The sequence below is a fragment of the Grus americana genome, chromosome 3 (genome assembly GCF_028858705.1).
Source record: "Grus americana isolate bGruAme1 chromosome 3, bGruAme1.mat, whole genome shotgun sequence".
Taxonomy (NCBI): Eukaryota; Metazoa; Chordata; class Aves; order Gruiformes; family Gruidae; genus Grus; species Grus americana.
Genome location: NC_072854.1, coordinates 120,272,818 through 120,291,335, shown reverse-complemented (window position 1 = coordinate 120,291,335; position 18,518 = coordinate 120,272,818). Strand labels below are relative to the sequence as shown.

General features: G+C 45.8%; 1 protein-coding gene across 5 annotated transcripts in view; it reads right to left on the bottom strand.

Annotated features, from left to right (window-relative positions):
* The window catches only part of PAK5 (p21 (RAC1) activated kinase 5), a 90,269-nt gene extending 72,555 nt beyond the window's left edge, over positions 1-17,714 (bottom strand). For 2 of the 5 annotated variants that reach the window (XM_054822563.1, XM_054822559.1), the window contains exon 1: positions 17,578-17,714. The gene's annotated coding sequence lies outside the window, so the exon portion shown is untranslated. The remainder of the gene's footprint in view (positions 1-17,577) is intronic. The other 3 variants (XM_054822561.1, XM_054822557.1, XM_054822558.1) reach the window with 2 other exon arrangements.
* Between the last annotated feature and the right edge of the window lie 804 nt (positions 17,715-18,518).

The following is an 18,518-nucleotide window of genomic DNA, read 5'->3' as shown; positions in this document are numbered from 1 at the left end:
CTATTGGAAAAGCACTTGGACTGCAGTGCTGGTTGTACAATAATAATAAAGATCACTTCTAGAGAATAATGGCTTCAGATTGTGTATTATGAGCATGGCTGTTGTACTCAGAGTGGTACAACAGCATTAATGAGCTCAAGATCAGCAAGCTCAATCTACAAAATATGCTCTCATGACAAAAGAGGAATAGGAAAGGAGGCAGCTCTACCCAGGGCTTTCCTCAAAAAGGCATTTTTCCTCAAAGTAAAGCAGCAAGAATTGGGAGAGGAAAGTCCCCAGGGCAGATCAGATCACAACAACAGGGGTGATGAGACAGCAAAATCCAGCCAAGCTTTCCCAGCATCTTCAGATTAACCCATTCTGCAGGATCATTTTCCAGCCCCAAATAAGTGGTAGCTGGAGCAGAAACTCCAACAAATACCCATCCACGACAAGCAGCTAACAGAACATCCCATCATGGCTCCTGGCTGCCCTGTCCACACCACCTCAAAGGTGCTCCAGCAGCACCATCACTGCTGTGAGCCTCTTTCACAGGTCCTAGTTTGTTTTGGCTTATTTTTAAATGTAGGTGCTACTAGAGGGGAAAAAAAAAAAATGAAACCAGCTGATTCCATGCCATCCTACATTGATATGTCTATTCCAAAATAACATGAAACCTTCACATTCATACTTGATTTCCCTCCACCAGTAATTCTAAGATGGTGAATCTCCAACAGATCTCCCCAAATCGATAGTGTGTTAAAATAAAAGACAGTCCTACATTTATCTAGAAGATGGTGGTGCGAAAACTTCTCAGGAGTAGAAAGGAAGTTTGGCATCTCAAACTGGATTAGCACACAGCCCACATCTTTACATCACTCAAAGCATGAGAAAGGCTTTCCAGAGAGAAAGTGGCAGCTGCACTGAAGAATTAAATTTAAAATACATTTACTTTCAAAGTGGGAGAAAAATGTCTCTTAACTCCTAATCTTTCTTATTGTGGACTTGAGTAAAATGGATGTTCTCTTCTTTTAAAAAGTCATGCAATTTAATGCGATGCTTCCCAGCAGGCTGCATCTGGTTTAAATGTTCGCATTCAAAATGTGAAACCACTCCCTCCTCCCCCTTAATTTTACCTAGAATTATGAATACTCCATTTGCTTAAACATATCCTGTACAGATAAGCCTCAGAAAACCACAACCTCAATCTGTGACTAATCTTCTGTATCCTTTGGGATACTTCACATTTGGGAGATGCCCTGGAGGGACTCGGTAGCTGTGGTCCACCCAGGTACCAGCAGTATAAGGAGGGAAGGGAGCCTGCAGGCAGAATTTAGGGCTGATGTGTGATTTGGGCTGTTTTTCTGTGTTTCTGGATGAAAGACCACAGTAAAATCCTCTGAAATGTTCAAAACATGGATGAACAAACAGTTTTGGAAGAGGTTCAGAGCAATGGGGACTAGAGCAGACTCCTGGAGCAGGTCAAGCCTTACCGAGCAAGTGCAGCATCCCCTAAGCAAACTGGGGCCAAGCTTCTGGCTTGGAAAATTCAAACAATTACAGGGAAGTGTTAAAAGCAAGAATGAGGGAAAACTGAAAAGCTCATCTCAGGGTAATGCTTCCTCTAGGAGTGAATGCCATACAATTCGCTAATTTCAAAGACGGTCAGAAATTGGTAACATTTGTAAAAAGAGACAAACAGTCCTTAGAAAATCCCACTGAAGAGGGATATATAAAAATACTAAAGCAATCAAAGGCTGAAAAGATGCATATTTCTAGACAAGTCGTAGACTACCAAAAACCCCAGTGATGATCAGGAATGTTGAAAAGCAACTGTAGCTACAACAGGCTACGGATATATAGGTACCGCACAACTTTTCAGGGAAAAGATTAACAATACAGTGCAGATTATACAGGAATGACAGAGCAGGGAGAGTGCTGGATGTCAAAGACAGCTCAGCGCTACAGAGGTAAGAGAGCTACAGGTATCAGCAAAACCCCAGTGAGTTGCAATACCATGCCCAATTCCAGGCAGCACGGCAGAGACGTGTCAGCACGGCCGCCCGAGCGGCACCTACGATCCAATCCTCTGGCTCTTCTGCTATTCCTTCACAGACAGTAAGAATGGAAAATCCCAATTCTTTCCACATTGACTGGGCAATCATCTTGATGGCCTGTGGCTGCAGAGACTGAACCTTCTGACATCACAAGTGACTGCTTCTCAGTCAAAAATACTGTTAAAATGTCAATTTAAGTTCAACACTGGGAAGCACAAAGCAACTCACAGGGCAGGGGCAGCAACCTTCACTTTGCGAGCACATCAAGTGTCTCTCAAATAAGTGTAAGATCAGGAAAGAAATCTTGAAAGCCTTATGAATAATTTCCTATAAACATCAACCTAACATTCAATAATTCAGATGAAAATATAAAGTCAAGAGCTGTTATGAGACAGAGAGGGGGAACAAAACCACCAAATAACTTGATGAGATGGTATGCATCGAGGTACCAACTCTGCCAAGGGTCAGGCTCTGGGTGCGTCTGCCTGGGGCTTTGCCACAGCTCGTTTAGCTGTACCAGCAATTTTTCTATTGACCAGGTGGCTTATCTTTGTACATAACCGTAATGCTTGTACAGAGAGTAGTAACGGGCAGGTATTTTGCAGAGAATTAAATATTGATGATCCCAGCGCGATGAGGCAACACAGAGGAATGATATAGCGGCACAGTATGACATAGAAGGGGACGCCCAGGCAGGGGATGCCGCACAGAGGGGTCGCAGGATGGTACTGGACCCCCATACATATGGCGCTTATGCAGTGCTGCGTAACTCACTAACAGCCACAGTAATGCAGACCTCGGCAAAATCAGGTTTTGGGGTAGCAAAGAGATTAAGGATCAAGTATTCAATGTGTTTAAGACGCTCTACATACAGTAAATATGGATCGACCATGGGGCTGCAGACTCTAAGAAAGAGCATGTAAAAGCACGCTGGAAAATGTAAATACATTTCTTACCCTAAGTGGATCCTAGAGCCCAGTGGAAGAAGCCACCAACCTCCACCTCCTGCTTCTCCAAGCAAGGAAGAACGCCACCATCAGCATCATGTTTCTCCCGGCAGCAGCGCGGGACACTGATGAGTCACTGCCTTTTAATATTATGAGCAGTCAGGACTAGAAGCAGAAATGCTTTATTGGAGAAGAGGCATTTTGAATTTACAGAAGGGTCGGTAAGGCTAAAGGGGGCTAAAAGCCCTTACAAGACAGCAATTTCCACCTGTAAAATTGGTCTGTTTAGTTGAATTTTAATTGAACCTCTGCTGCTGGCATCTCAATTATTGGGTAAGCTTTGATGTACAGTACAGAAAGCCAGACACACCTGCAGGGGAGCCAAGAAAGAAGAAAAAAGAAAAACAAAAACTTACCCCTGTACCACCCCACTTTTCTTCCAGGGAGCAGTGGAAGGGTGAGCAGAGAAAGGCATAGATGTTAGGAAATAACATGTTGTGTGTAGCAACATTTAACTTATTATTGAGACTTCTGTAGCAGAATTTTTTTTTGCATTTTCCTTTTCTTTTTCTGTAATAAGTAGAGTTGGACCAATAATAACCATTTCATCAGAGGGTTAAGTTTTCAATTACACTAACAATACATTCTTTGCCAATAAGATGTATTTCCTTTTGCTCGTAACGATTTCAAGTGTAACACTGCACTAGTTACAGTGACTTGCAAAACTTAAAATGAAAATTCAAGCTCTGACGATTGGCTTTGATGTTAGGTTTTTGGGGTTTTTTGTTTGCTTGGTTTTGGGGGTTTTTTTAGAAAGTTCCTATATTTTGGCATATTTGCTCCCCTCTTTTCTCGGTTTTTAGACCAGATGCATCAAACACCTCCATGCCAATAAACCAAAATTCTTGTAAACGGACCCCCCTGTCTGGCAACAAAGCCCACTGACATTAAGATTCCTCCAGAACCTCAGACTTGATGGCCTCAAGGACGATGGTCAGAGCAGCAGAAAAGCAGCAAGTCTGGAGATTTATTTTTCTAAGCAGGACACAAAGATCATCCCCTGCACCTCACTTTCATTGGTTATGGAAGAAGAGGATAAAACCAGCAGTGAACGCAAGAAGAGCTACAGAGACAAAAGAGAAAATAATTTCTTAACCCCCAAACCATCACTGCGATGACACCGAGAGCAATCAGTGATGAGAAGCAGGCTGCCAGTGTACTGAGAATGAAGTTATCTTTCAGGAGGTTATTTGCAATAGCACTCAAGGACTGAAGCTGGGAGATTAGTTAGCTATTTTATGTAAGAAAGATTGCTTGAATAATCAGTTTTTCTGATGTTGCCATGTCTTTTCATTTGTTAGTGTGGAACATAATTGCTTCTTGTAAAGTTGAATGACTTTAAATTAGATGGAAAGATGGTCATTGCAAAGATAATTTTGAACATTCCCATTCAAAGTTGTAGGTTTATAAATATGAGTTGAAATGAGATGGAATAATTAATCTGGCAGCAGTCACTTAATGTGTCCCCTTTCTTTTGTTTCTTTCTTGCTACATGCTTTTAAGCTACACCAGTATGTATATCCACGGGAAATGAAAAGCAGGAAAATAAATGCATTTATCTAGATCAACCCCCTTGCTGACCTGGAAGCCTTCGATAGAGTCAACACCAGTGCTTAAGCCCAGATTGCATTAAAACAAATTTGCCATGTCACTCCTAATGCTTCTATTTGGCACTAACCCAAGTATTTTTGTTTGTTTTTATCCTCTCTCCAAACACCCACCAATGTCACAGACTCACCCTGGCTGGAGGGACCCCCATGCCCACCGTTCGCAGCAGGACCCGGGCAGCTTGCTTGGGGTTTTGTCTGGCCGTGGCTTGAAAACCTCCAGGGAGAGAGACGGGATCAGTTGATCCCCCACCTGCAAACTTTCTACATGTAAAAGCTATTCATGATACTCCTGAAAATCATGACTTGATTACTGTAGCAATCACCACGGCTATTTCTCACCGGCCCATTCAGTTGCGCTTTGGCATCGTGCATTTCTCCTCTGTTTTACCTATCTTTCCAAAATTCTTGCCCTCCTATTTCTTTTCTTCCTACCAAAGGGCTTCCCCTATTCCTGAAGGCACCCACCACCCTGACTGCAGGAATTTTGTGGTTGGTATTTACACACCAGGGTACTCTGTGGTGCCTTTTATCTGGAAATGCAAAGCTGCTCTCGTTTCAGCGCAGAGCCCCTGCAGAGCCCGTGGGGCGAGCCCTGCCAGCCACGAGCGGGGAGGAAGCGCTGCCAGATAAAGGATGGAGGAAGCAAAGAGCAGAAGAGACTCCCGCGCGCCGTCTTTGATCGGCAGACAACTTCCAGCCACTTGAAAAGTTAAGGGGGGTTCGGGGTCTTTTCTTCTTCCTCGAGTGTGCTCTGCTCTGCTTTCAGCCCGGGGATGATGAGAGCACTGCTGATGAAGATGACGCATTGGGGAGAGGAGATTTTAGTAACTGGGGCGGAGGAGAAGAGGCAGAGAGTGGTGAGAGGAGGAGGAAAAGGAGCCTATATAAAGCAGCAAAATTCAGAAACAGTCAATGCTTTCTTAGAAAAGTGTGAGATGGAGGGAGCGAAGTTCAGGGAATTTTGGAACTGCCAGATACAATATAGAAGTGAGCTGAGACCCAGTCGCACCTTGCCATAACACTCACCCCACGGATCAAACTCCAAACCACGGAACATCCATCCCACCACCTTTCTCAAGTGCACAAGGAGATTTTGAGGCCCCAATCCCACACAACCACAAAAGGCAGGATTTCAGTGGCCTCCTGAGGTCTGAAATTCGAGAAAAGCATTTGCAGAATTATTGCACTGAAACCGAAGCAGTACTGGGCAGAGGCACTGGGATCATAAACCAGGGGCGTCCCCCGATCCCCAGCAAACGGACAAGCCCCACTACAGCTTCTGCTTTTCAAACTGCACTAAATGAACTAAAGCCTCACCAGATCTTCCAGCGCAGTCTCCAGAAATGTGAAATTAGGGAAGGATTGAACTGTGGGAGCTGATGGACCTGGGAGCCCGCCTGGCTGTGTGTCTCGTCCCACAAGACCCGCGCTGCTCTGTGGGTCTGGGGACCCCTGCCTCGCTCAGCCATGGCAATGGAAGTTTCCACCAGTGCATACCAAGATAAAATAAATGAAGAAACAACTGCTGCACCATGCTCAATCTTGTGTATGAAATTGCATATATAATTAGAGCCGCCTGTGTATGCAAAGGCTCAAAATTAAAAGTCAGCAACTTCTACTGTTACTTCTTGATTTTGGCAGGTCTCACTTTCCCACTTGGCATCCTTATGATGTCTTTGGTAATGACTAAGATAACAGTCTTGATCATCGAGCAATTGTTTTTTGTAAACACGCACGTGCGTAGATCAGATAAAACATCCAGAACCCGCTGTACATTTAATCTCTCTGTGACTGCGTAAAGCATTTACCCAAGTCCTGCAGAGTCCTCAACCCCTGCGCTTCGACCTGCATCCCACCCGCCCTTAGCGCCTGCTACACGCTGGCTCATCATTCGTGCTAGCGGATTGTTTTCTCATCCATTCACACGATGTGCTTCCAAGACTGGGTTTTATTGGCACAGATCCCCAAAGTGCCTTCCCAAGCACATACAGTACTGCTAGGAAAGTCATCGTGGCAGATAATAGTGCTCTTATGCCAAGTACAAATCATCTTTAACTTACTTTTTCTTTAACTCTAAGGTTTTTCTCCGCAATTTTGTAATATAACTAATCACAGGTTCCCAATGTCTGTCTTTAAGAGGTGGGGGAGTGGGGGGAATCCCTCCTTGATTCATTAAGGCATTAATGTACACATCTCTGTTTAAGTGCAGAAGTCCAATTTAATTCAATTTGACTACGCTAAAATAGCTCAAGGAACCGACGACCTGGTTAATCCTGGGACTGAAATCTGGGACAGAAATCTGGGACCGTACAACTGGAAAACCAGCATACTGCCCTGCTGACCAAGCTGTGGACCTCTCTTGGCCAGTGTTCACTGCAGGAAGCACCGATCACCGCTGGCTGTCCAGGTCAGGGGAGGGCTCTGCCCCATCCTGCCAGGGCACGTCATCCAAATCACAGCAACAGGGGCCCTGGCAGCAGCCGGACACACAAGGTTTCCTAGACAGGCTCCTCCTTTGATGGGCTACCTCCTTAATTGTCCCAGAGTCAACTCTACATGAGCTTTTTGTTGTCACTGTCAGCATTTTGCAGTAAATTCCCCCAGAAGCTATGCCACCCATCCCAAACTTCAGTACAACTCAGGTATCCTCAGTCCAGGCACAACTGACTTCGCACATAATTTCCTGAGAATCCCCTTCTCTGGAGCAGTATGGTACAAATGGTAATCGACACTCTACAACTCTTTAAAAAAAAAAACCTTACTTTGAATTGTTAATTAACCTAGAAGACTCACGGTCTAAATCCCTTCCTCCAGGCTTCCTCACCGAAGGAGCTGCTCCCCATCCATTCCCCTGCACGCACCAAAGTCCTGCTGCTCCCTTGCAAATTCATCAACTTTTACAGGAATCTGACCTGAACCAAAGGTTGCCTCCAGAAGAGATGGAGAGCAATTTTGAAAGACATGTGATTACAAACACCAGTGAACAGCTAATTCCCATTTCACATAGAATAACTGGGGAAAAAAGACACATGGCCTTTACATGGCCTCGCTACAGAGGGTAGCAAAGATTTACTAGCAAAGGGCAGTAGTGAAGTCTCCTACTCCTAAAATTTTATTGCTATTACATAATATGCTATCATGCATTTGCTAGCATGATGTGAAGCACTGTCATAAATATTTAAACTGCAATGACAAAGCGAGCAAGTTGTCGGTCGTTTCTGGTTTTTGCTGCTTGCTCTCTTAGGCCCACGGTGAAGAAAACATCACTGTGCAGAAAATAAAAGCGCTATGTGTGAACCAAATGGGACGCACATACCTGACTTCAAGTAAAGTGAAAGGAACTTAAATGTGTTATTAGAATATCTTCTAACCTGGGGCCTCTTATGGTCGTTATCATCAAGCTTGTCATCAGCGAGGCTCCCCTCCCTGAACACTTGCTTGACTGCATTAGTTATTACATTTGATAGCTTTATAGTATTATTTGAAGCTTGCTATTTACCTAGTTACACAAGACCCAGCAGCTTAGAGCCCGCTCTCTGCCCAGGCCGCAAATCTCTGCAACTACCTCCAAAATAGTCGAGATTTTATAACCCATTAAGCTTAATGATAAACCCTTGGATTTATGTTCCAGGCTAGCCAGCAATGGGACATCAACAGCTAAGCTTTGATTTATTTGCAGGCCAAGGGAGATTGTTATTTCTATATTCTTATTTTTTCTCCTTGTTTGCCATGATGATTGCAATTCTCTTCTAAGACATCATGGTAATTTTTAGCGTTATTTATGTCAAAATCTATACCGCATTTGGTCCTTTTGCAGTGCTGGCACTGGTATTTCCTCTCCCAGCAGGATGGGAACTTTGCCGGAGTGGTTTTCCGTCCTCTGCCCAGCTTAAAGCAGCGGATCCTCCTACAGACATACTAACTCCAGTTCTTCTCGGTGGCATGGAAGGGGATGGTTTTCAACCTGCAAATACTGTTGGAGGTGGGGGAACGGTCTGGGAAGGAAGGCTGTTCTGCTTTGCACCAGTTTTGTACATTTGTGGTGCTTTACATGCAACGTCAGCGGTGCCTGGAGTTCAGATAAATTTGGTTTCATGATGTGGAGAGACGCTACTTAGCATGGCCCAGTATCGGCTTTTATTATAAATCTCGCTGTTTTAACGGTTTCTCTGAAAGCCCCATGCCTCTGGAATCAGGGGATTGCAAGAAAATCTCCAGTTTGCTCTCCGAATTTACTTTAAAAGGAAATAAAGAGAAAATTAAATGTCCTGTGTTATAGGCAAAAGTCTTGAGAAACGGTCCGTAAGGACCACAAACATTCATGCAACTCAGAGTTTCACACTTGCCTGGCTTTAACACGCTCGTCATAAACCCAGGCTCTGCATATTTTAGAGCCTGACTCAAGGCTGGTTCTTGGCTTCAGCAAGGGCAGGTGGGTGCACCACGGAGCGACAAGGCGAGAAATTGGAAAAACGTTAAAGAATACCATGACATTACAAAGCTAATCGCACCTTAACATTATTTTCTTGAAAGATTATTACGTCTATTTGACTATGCTGTACAGGTATACTAATACTACTTAAGTAATACTAAGAAAGGATGGAAAAAGTAAACATTAAAGGGCAAATTTTGAGTAGCTCAAATATACAGAGCAAAGCAGATGCCTAATATAATAAAGGAAGCTTGTCAAGGGAATAGTGCATTATCCAATCTTTGTCTTGATTGACAGCTTGACAGTCTTTCACCCATTTAAAAAAAGTCTTTAAAAAGCATTAGTTAGCAATTATCACCTATTTTCCCATTAAGTCCATGAAAAAAATAGTTGTAGTTTAATTTCTAGCTAAATCAGGGCAGTTGACTATCTTTCTTACACAGAATTGGAAACTGAAGAGAAATAGCAAGATGCTGTTACATCAGGAAGAGAGAAATATTAAGAAGTAAAGTAAATAGGAAGAGAAGTGTGTGTTAGAATAAAAATAGCAAAAGTAATGGAACAAAGACACCCAGAAACTCTTTAACCCTCAGTTAAAGGTCTCTCATAAGTACCAGCATCAGGTTGTTGCACAAAAAAAAAAAAAAAAAATGCAACAACAAAATAATGTGGACCAAGTCCAACCAGATGGTGAGGAAAAAAGTCAAAATCCTTCTGTAAGCAGAAGTTTTATTATAAATGTGAGCCACATCACACACAATGCCAAGGGTCTATTGCACTGGTGATGTCCAAATTCAGACTGGATTGCCCAAGAAAAAAGGAGCTCTGGCTTTAACTTGAGTTCATTACAGCAAACCTTTCTCCTGGAAGGAAGCAGCACTGCTGATTGGTGGCACATTCCATACTCCTCTCCCCAAAATGAGGAAAAAAATCCATTTATTGTTAGCTTGTTCAGAGATTGTAAGTCACTTTTCAGCTGGCAATGCTCTGCATCAGTGTTTAAATTATTTAACTCATGCCTTGTAGTTCTTAAGTACTTGAAAAAACCCTCTCCCTGAGAATCCTGACAGTGCTAAGAGCTGGTCCTCAAAGAGACCAGGCAGGAAAAGCACAGATGTGGGATGGATGTTGTATTTTTGGTAATTTCACTATTGTATCTCTAATATAACAAAAAATCAGGGACACACTTGTATCCCTAATAAAAGCTTTGCCTCAGTAGAGCATTTCTCTTGCTTCCCAGGACCAGGACTCAACTCTCACCTCCGTCCAAGCAAAGGTTTCTTCTGTCTCACCCCTAGGAATAAATCCTTCGTGGCACACAAGGCACATGGTTTTGCACGTGTTTCCCCAGAGCGGTCTTTAGGGTATGTATTATGCCATCTGCTTTAAGCTGAGCCCTATCATCAATACTCAGTTTTGGCATGAGAGCTATTGGCAATAACTACTTTTATTCATTGCCAACCCCTCCCTGACTTCCAGTATGATGGGGCTCTTTCCATTGAGCCACACGAATGCAATTACAGACATCCACACACGGGATTTTTCTAATTTGTTTGCTTTTCTACTTCTCATCCTTCATTTACTGTCCTAAAAACGTCAGAACAGAGAGAAAGAACTTAAAAGGCAATCACCACCTGCAACCATCATAGCAACACTAAATTCTTTTGGCAGCCAGGCCACTCTCAACACATGCTTACGGGACCTATAGCCCTCGTGCTGGGGAGATGCAATATACTCCTCGGCTTTAGGCTGCATCATTTCAAGCTCCTGTATAAAACATGGGAGCACCCAGAGATTTCCTCGAGCAGCTGATTGCTTAGACTACAGCCATTGCCTTGGCACTGAAGCACTTTCCAGTAGCACACTAAACTTTATGTTTCCAACAGAAAATCCCCAGTAACGTTGCTTCCCCAAAATCCATGGCCCGGATAGTGCCTCCCAACCAGCCACCTCACTAACAGCACCATGCTCCACAAACGACTTTTTCATTAACACTTTGGTCTCAGCTGCAGGTCAGCCATTGGGTTTTCTGCCCTTTGATATTATTTTTTCCCTGCGACACAAAGCATAAATAGGAAGAAGTTTTGCTATTTGGAAAGGAGTTCAGTGTGTGCAACAGAGATAAATTAATGTACCGTCATTCTTTCCTGCATGCTTCAAAATCTGGGATAGAGGTACAGCTCAGGGCGCATTTACTATGCGCTCACCTTGCTCTCAGGAAAGCCTTCCGACTTCTTCAGCCTAGAAAATCACCCCTTTCTATAAAACACAAAACCAAATACCCTCCAAAGCCTATGAGAAACACAGCAAATCTGTTGCCTTTGGGGTCTTTACACTCAAGGTAGAGACAGGTTTAATAGATGCAAACCCAGGTTTCTGTAGCAAAGGCAGGATTTGGTTGAAAAAATAAACCATTTAAGCATTATGACATTTTACCTACATTTCATCAAGAGTTCAACAACAACCCTTTTGAACCACATCTCATTTCTACGTCCTTCAGTTGTATCTTAAGAGCCCTTCTGTAAGTAGTATGTAGAAGATTCATGAAAAATGTTTTAAATGTATTTATTTACATGGCCCAAACAGCCCAACGAGGCATTAAGCGTTGTTTTCATAATCCTGTAAAGTACCAAAAGCCTCCTGGGATACATAGAGCCTCTTCAGCTCAGGACCAGATAGTTCTGCACCTTCAGAAAAAAAAAACCAAACAAAAACTAAACACCTGAAAGTGGTTTTCAAAAGCAATTATCATAATCCCTCCTGTTACCCAGAGGGAAGCAGTGGCACACAGAGGTTAAATAACTTCTTGGAGGTGGCTCAGCGAGCAGCACAGCCCAGATTAGAGCCACGGTGCCTCCTGACTTCCAGCTTGACGCTCAGCCCAGTGCCTTAAATAGCTGCAGTGCAAGTAATTAGCTCTGTCCTCTGTGCGTGCGTCTAACTCGGGGAATGGGAAAGCTGGAGTTTAAGTTAACGATACGAAAATTTCTATGGAGAATCCCAGAAGAGAAATCTTAAGTTTTAACAACTATAACAATACAACCTGTATGAAGGCAGAGGGGAAAGCCGCTGTGCAGATTTTACTGCCATCAGTTTGGGAAGAGTGAATTATTCACACACAGCAGAGCATGTCGCAATAAGAGGTTTATAGGGGCTATCACCAGGATCATTCTTGTGGTATTTATTTGTTCCAGTTTTTGTTCGTTGGCCTTTCTTTTGTCCTCTCCTTTGTCACCAGTCATCTCTCCATCCTTCCCTTTCTGGGGAATCTTAACTGCTAGGAAAACAATGAAACTTTTCCTACAGGAAGGGTTTAGGGACACTGCACAATTTTATTTACATTGTTATTCCGGATTATTGTGTATTTCTACAGGGATATCTGACACATGTGGTTTTCCTCCATCAAGGATGACTCTGTATGTCTACTTCCACTATTCCCTTGCCTATAGCTGCAGTATCTCTTTTACTTCTTCAGCTGCCTCCAGCAGGGAACAATAAATCTAAAGCGCAGTTGGAAAAAGGAAAATCTCTATTGCTATTTTTGGCATCCAAGTTCATTGGCTTAACCTATTTTTGGAAGAGCATCTTTGTTCAGCAAAATCAAAGCTCCCACCCCGTGACACCAGAGCGGTATGTCCTGCTGCAGGCAGAGCCGCTCGCCAGCAGCAAACTCTAACAGCAGAGCCAGCACACAGAGCAAAGCCAGGAGGGCCCAGAAGGAAAACGATGGGAGCCAGGATTTCACTTTTGCCCTCCGTCACTGTGTGCCCCTGAGCAAGTCACGCCGCTCCTCTCCCACACGCTTTGGCTATCCTCGCCCCGGCACGCAGCATATGCACAAATAGGATGGGTGCATCTCATGCCGTAAGCTCCCTGAGGTGAAAACACATCTTACTGCACGTCCTTACAGCCTCCAGCCCTACTAGGACCCCAATTTTGGTGGCTGGTGAGATATAAATATTAATTGGTATATACAGCTTGTGTTTTAATAAAAGCTTTGCTTAGGGGATAAGACAGATCAGAAAGAGGAAACGACAGCCAGCCTGTGAAAGGAGAAAGGCTAAACTTGATTCACACATTTTTGTTTTGTTGATTTGATTTTAAAAGATATTCAAGCTCTGTCTGCTCTGAAACATAATTACCTTTGCACTTCCACCAGATGCACCTTCCAAAAGCAGTAGCACTCTTACACAGCCCAGAAAAACATATAGTTGGAAAAAGATGCAAAATAGCTGACTTCACGTGTCGTGGCTGGCTCCACACGACGCGACGGGAGCACGTGCTTCTCGCTGCACTCACAGGCACGACTTGGAAAGGGATAATCCTTGAACCTTTAAGGCACAAGACTTGGCTCAAAGCCGACAGTTTGTGCCAGGGCTGCAACGCAGCTTTCAACCACGCGAGAACCAAATGCTGTGGCAGGTCTTAGCCCCAAAGCCCCAGCCACAGTCCTGCTCTCCAAGTTGTTTCTCCCCAGAAAAAAAAAAACACAAAACCCAAAAAAACCCCCCAAAAACCCCCTAGACATTCATTTTGATAGAAAATATTTTGTTTTCTTGGTTGTGGGGACAGCCCTCCAAACACGGGCTGAAACACCCACACTAACAGCAAGTCCCCGTGAATCTCTGTAGCCTAATGGATTAAAGGCTTAATTAGTTACCTGAACATTAAATGGCATTGGAGTGCACTCAAATTTGTTCTATTTTTTTTTCCCCTTTTAAATGGCCTCTTAACTAACTGGTTTTTGGTGCCTAGCTGTTAAAGTTTTTGAAACTTTCCACTTTTCAGCTCTTTTCCCTTGAGAACGAAGCCAATGCAGTTGTGCCATGCAACACTCCAACACGCCTCATCGCCAGCTGAAGCTGAATTTAATGGGGGGGGGCACCTCAAAAATATCAAGCTTTGTACCTGGAGAGAAGGGAGATACCCTATGAAGCTCAAAGACAAACCCACACCAGACACCTGAGAAGCTACAAGGGATGAAGCCACAGGAACCGAGGCTCTATTGGTCATGCCACCCATTTTTTGAGCAAATAGTTGTACGTAACACCTTCCATGCTTCACATTGCTATTGAGAGTAGTACGGAAATGTTTAATAGCTTAGAATTAATGGAAAAAGATAGAGTGTAACTGGAAGATGGTAAAAAGCATATGACGTCCAGGTGAGAGGACTATCAACCACCTGAAGTTTCCATTGCAGTGCTTCTGGTTTCACCTGGCTGCAGTCACACCTGCAGGCAGAGGGTTCACTCGGCTTTCACCAAAACCCAGGGAAACCTGGCCAAATCCTGCAGCAGACCCAACAGACCAACTTCCACTGATGTCAGCGAAAAGCTGACCAGAGACAGCCCCAGAAATGCCTCCAGGATGGCCAAACACCACGACAACTCAGAGACACTAACGCCAGGAGCAGAATATCCCAAGGAGGTATTTTAGCAAGAGGGTTTTTTGTTTTAGCAAGAGGTTTACGCATATGTCAGACACCCTTCAGCTGCTGGCACCCACAAACACCTGTTAGCAGTTTCAATGCATGCCAGGCAGCAGATTTCTGTTTGTAGCTTTTGCAAAGTAAACCGGTAAAACCGGAGTAAATTTATGTATTTGAACAAGTAGACGCCAAGCACTTCAGATACTTAATTGGAGGAGCTTCAAAGCAATAATTGGATTTAAGTGTCAAATGTGAGGGTGATCAGAGAGGAGGAGCAGAGATGCAGAGGCTCTTCTGATCTGTTTTTCCTCTTCTTTTTTCCATACCTCCCTGAAACAGCATAGTGCCCCTGACAGATCTGTGCCAGCATCACCTCTTGGGCTTCAGCCACACGAGCTGGAGTCCTCCTTGAACTCAGCTTCAAACCCAAATTACATGCCCCAACTGATGTCAAAAAGACCAGTTTGCCTCCCCTATTCCAGTAGCAAATCTGTGGTCAGAACTGATGCCAATGAGGTAAGGCAAAACTCGTCTCTGTTGTTAACTAGCACCATGAGAAGTTTGTTCTCAGCTGACTGACAGAAGTTGACACTAGCAAGTTTCTCGCAAAACATTTTATTTCCCAAATATTAGTTTTCAAAGTAAGAGTTGCCAAAACAACTGTTACTTTGGCAAATAATATTTGGGAAATAAAAGGCTTTGCAAGAACCTTGGTCATTACACATTTCCATTTTAAAATCAGCCATCAGGATGCTGGGGTTTCACTGAAAGTCAAATATTCGTACTGGGAGTATTCATGATTGACGAAGATGTCCAGAAAAAAAGGAAAAAAAAAAAAAAAAAGCTGCTGGGAAGCAAATAGGGGTGCCCAAGTAACAAGGGAATCGAGCAAGAAATGGGATTTACTGGGTCTTGCTCTGCCGGGGGTCGCCAAGGGGACTCCCTGATGCCTTGTAGCAGGGTTCTCCACAACAGAACCACCACGGTCTCCCCTCTGTGACACCACTTCTCTGCACAGTAATGACTACTCTGAGCCCCTTCATCCGTCGCTACAGCTGAACGACACATGTACACACACACAGTAACTGGTTAACCCGCGTTTCCTTAGAATAAGGTTAAAAACTGCAGAAGTGTGTAATGGCACTTGGAGCTTCTGCACAAAGAGGAGGCAGGACTATGGCAGACCAGTCTAAAATCTTCAGATGAAAATGAATCTCTGCTAGAAAACGCAGTTTCGCCTGGATCAAAACCATTTGTAAAAATGTTTGAAGCAGGAGAAAGAAGAAAGTTTAGCTTCACTCTCAACATGAGAGTGCGTCCTTCCCTCAATTCAAGCCATGTTTTTACTCAGTTTATCTCCAATCAATATGTTTGATAGCACTAAAACACAATTCCACGCTGAACAAAGACCCTGCATCAACCTGAAATGAGCTACAACCAAAAAAACAGTGATTAAGCTGCAGAAAGAGCCAGTACGGCAAACTGCAATGAGTAACTCCCAAAGCTTTACCTGGCACAGCAGCGGCAGCAGCTCTGAAGCCAGTGTCCTGCCCTGTGCTACCCAAGTCCCTCTGTCCCCACTAGCAAACCAGGAGAGCAGCCGCTCACCGTGGGGGGAGCAACATGTTAGTAACTGTCATACAGCACAAACGGCAACACTTCAGCAGGAATAAAACAAGCAATGCAAAGGGCCATTTTGTGAATCTCAAATTGAAACAGAAAAGCTTCTGCTCAACCCGGCTGCCGGGGTGCAGATGGCCAGGAAGCAAGTGACACTAAACCCACTCTCCACATCAGAAACATCATCCTCAGGAGACAGCCAGAGCGATTCCCCAACGCCTCCAGATGCATCCTCCACGCAACAAGACATCCGTCCCCAAGAGCGGCAGTGATGCTCACAGCCACCAACACCGGCTTTCGCACAGGGCAGGGGAGCGCAACTCCCTACTTTAGTCCTAAGCAGCATTATTTAAAGTTTCATGGCACAATAAAGGCAATAAATTAGGAGCAATGAGTCCCTAAGTGCTGTCTGGGCAGCAAAGACCACAGAGATCCATCTCAACACAGATAACTCTCTTCCCTCATTTTGCAAATGCTAAAGCATGGGAAAAAGATAAATTAAAATTAAGGGAAAGGCTACCAAGCAGAGTGGTCTCACTGCTGGTCCCTCTCAAGTCAGTGGAAATTTTATCCTTAATGACAATGACAGCCCATTTGGTCTAACACTGAATATCTGAGAAGAAAAAAAAAATTTCCATTGTTTCTTTACGTTAACAGAGGGCTGGTGTGTAACAAAGAAGAAGAAAGGCAGCCTGCGCGCTGCTAGCGGGTTGGTAAGAAATTCTCAAGGTCTGATCGATAGCAAGAAAAAAAAAAACCCAAACCCACTTCTGCTTTGGTCTGAGTCTGGAGCGCCATTCAAGCACGGCAGCCACTATGCAGCTCATTTTATTTAGCTACGACGATCTGAGGCTAACCGACACAGACAGAAGAACGATTGCAGGCATTTCTAACCCTGTATACGCAAAAAGAAACAGAGTGAGCAGAGGTTTGCAGGCGCCCGCAGGAGCGGCTGCCCGTCTCCGGGTACCTGCTTTCTGGGTGAAACCCAAAAGCACATGATATTCACACAAAGTTGGGAGCAACTTCTTCTGGAAAAAAGCCTGACCAAAATCAAAATGCCTTTTTTAAAAAAAATAAAAAGCAAAGAAAAAAAAAAGCTATTGTTGTGGAAAACCCCGGCAAGGTATTTAAAGCAAAATCGGCTACGCCGACCCTCTGCAGCCCTCCCGGAGAGGAGCCCGGAGCCCCTGGCTCTCCCTGCGCCAGCCGCCCTCAGCAGCCGCCACGGCTCTGCCCGCTCCGCACAGGTGGGGAAGGGGATGCCCGGGCCGTGCCTTTGTCTCCCGGCCCGCTCCAGCCCCGTCGAGGCGGGCACCGGCTGCCAGGACGGGCGGGCGGCACCGCGGCCGCAACCGCGCTCTGAGGGGGAGGAGGAGGAGGGGGGGGGCCGCAAGGTCGAGCCTCCGCCCGCGCCCCCCGCGCCCCGCTCCGTCGCCCCTACCTCGGCCGCCGCCGATCACACCGCCCCCAGCGCCATGTTCCCGCGCCGGCTACATCCGGGCCGCGGCCGCCGCTCCGCTCCGCTCCTCACCGCTCCTCACGGCACCGCACGGCACGGCCCGCAGGTGCCGCCGCCCGCCCCCCGCGCGCCGAGCCAGGGCGGGGCACGGCACCGCCCCCGCGCCGGGATGGGCCGGCAGCAGCGCCCCGCCCCGCCCCGCCCGGCGCGTGCCTCCCGGCGCGGAGCGGCGCGGGGCCGCGCGCGGTTTGGGCGGGTTTGTTCCGGCGCGAGAGGCAACAGCTGCGCAGCTGCCCCTAACGTCTGTCCTGGGCTTGTCCGTCTGTCCGCCCGGCCGTTCGCACGGCCACCACACCCTGCACCCACCCGTGCCAGCACCAGCCAACGCACCTGGACACGCACACACCCACCCATGCATGCACTAACACACCCACGCACCCACCCACCCATGCATGCACCAACACACCCACGCACCCACCCACCCATGCATGCACCAACCAATGCACCTCGACACACACACCCCCATGCACGCACCAACACACCCACGCACCCACCCACCCATGCATGCACCAACCAATGCACCTAGACACACACCCACCCATGCATGCACCAACACACCCACGCACCCACCCACCCATGCATGCACCAACCAATGCACCTCGACACACACACCCCCATGCATGCACCAACACACCCACGCACCCACCCACCCATGCATGCACCAACCAATGCACCTAGACACACACACACCCATGCACGCACCAACACACCCACGCACCCACCCACCCATGCATGCACTGGCCCATGCACCCACCCATCCGTGCACGCACCCGCCCATTCCTGCATCAGCCAATGCACCTAGACACACCCATGCACCCACCCACGCATGCAGCAATGTGTGCACCCACCCATGCACTCGTACA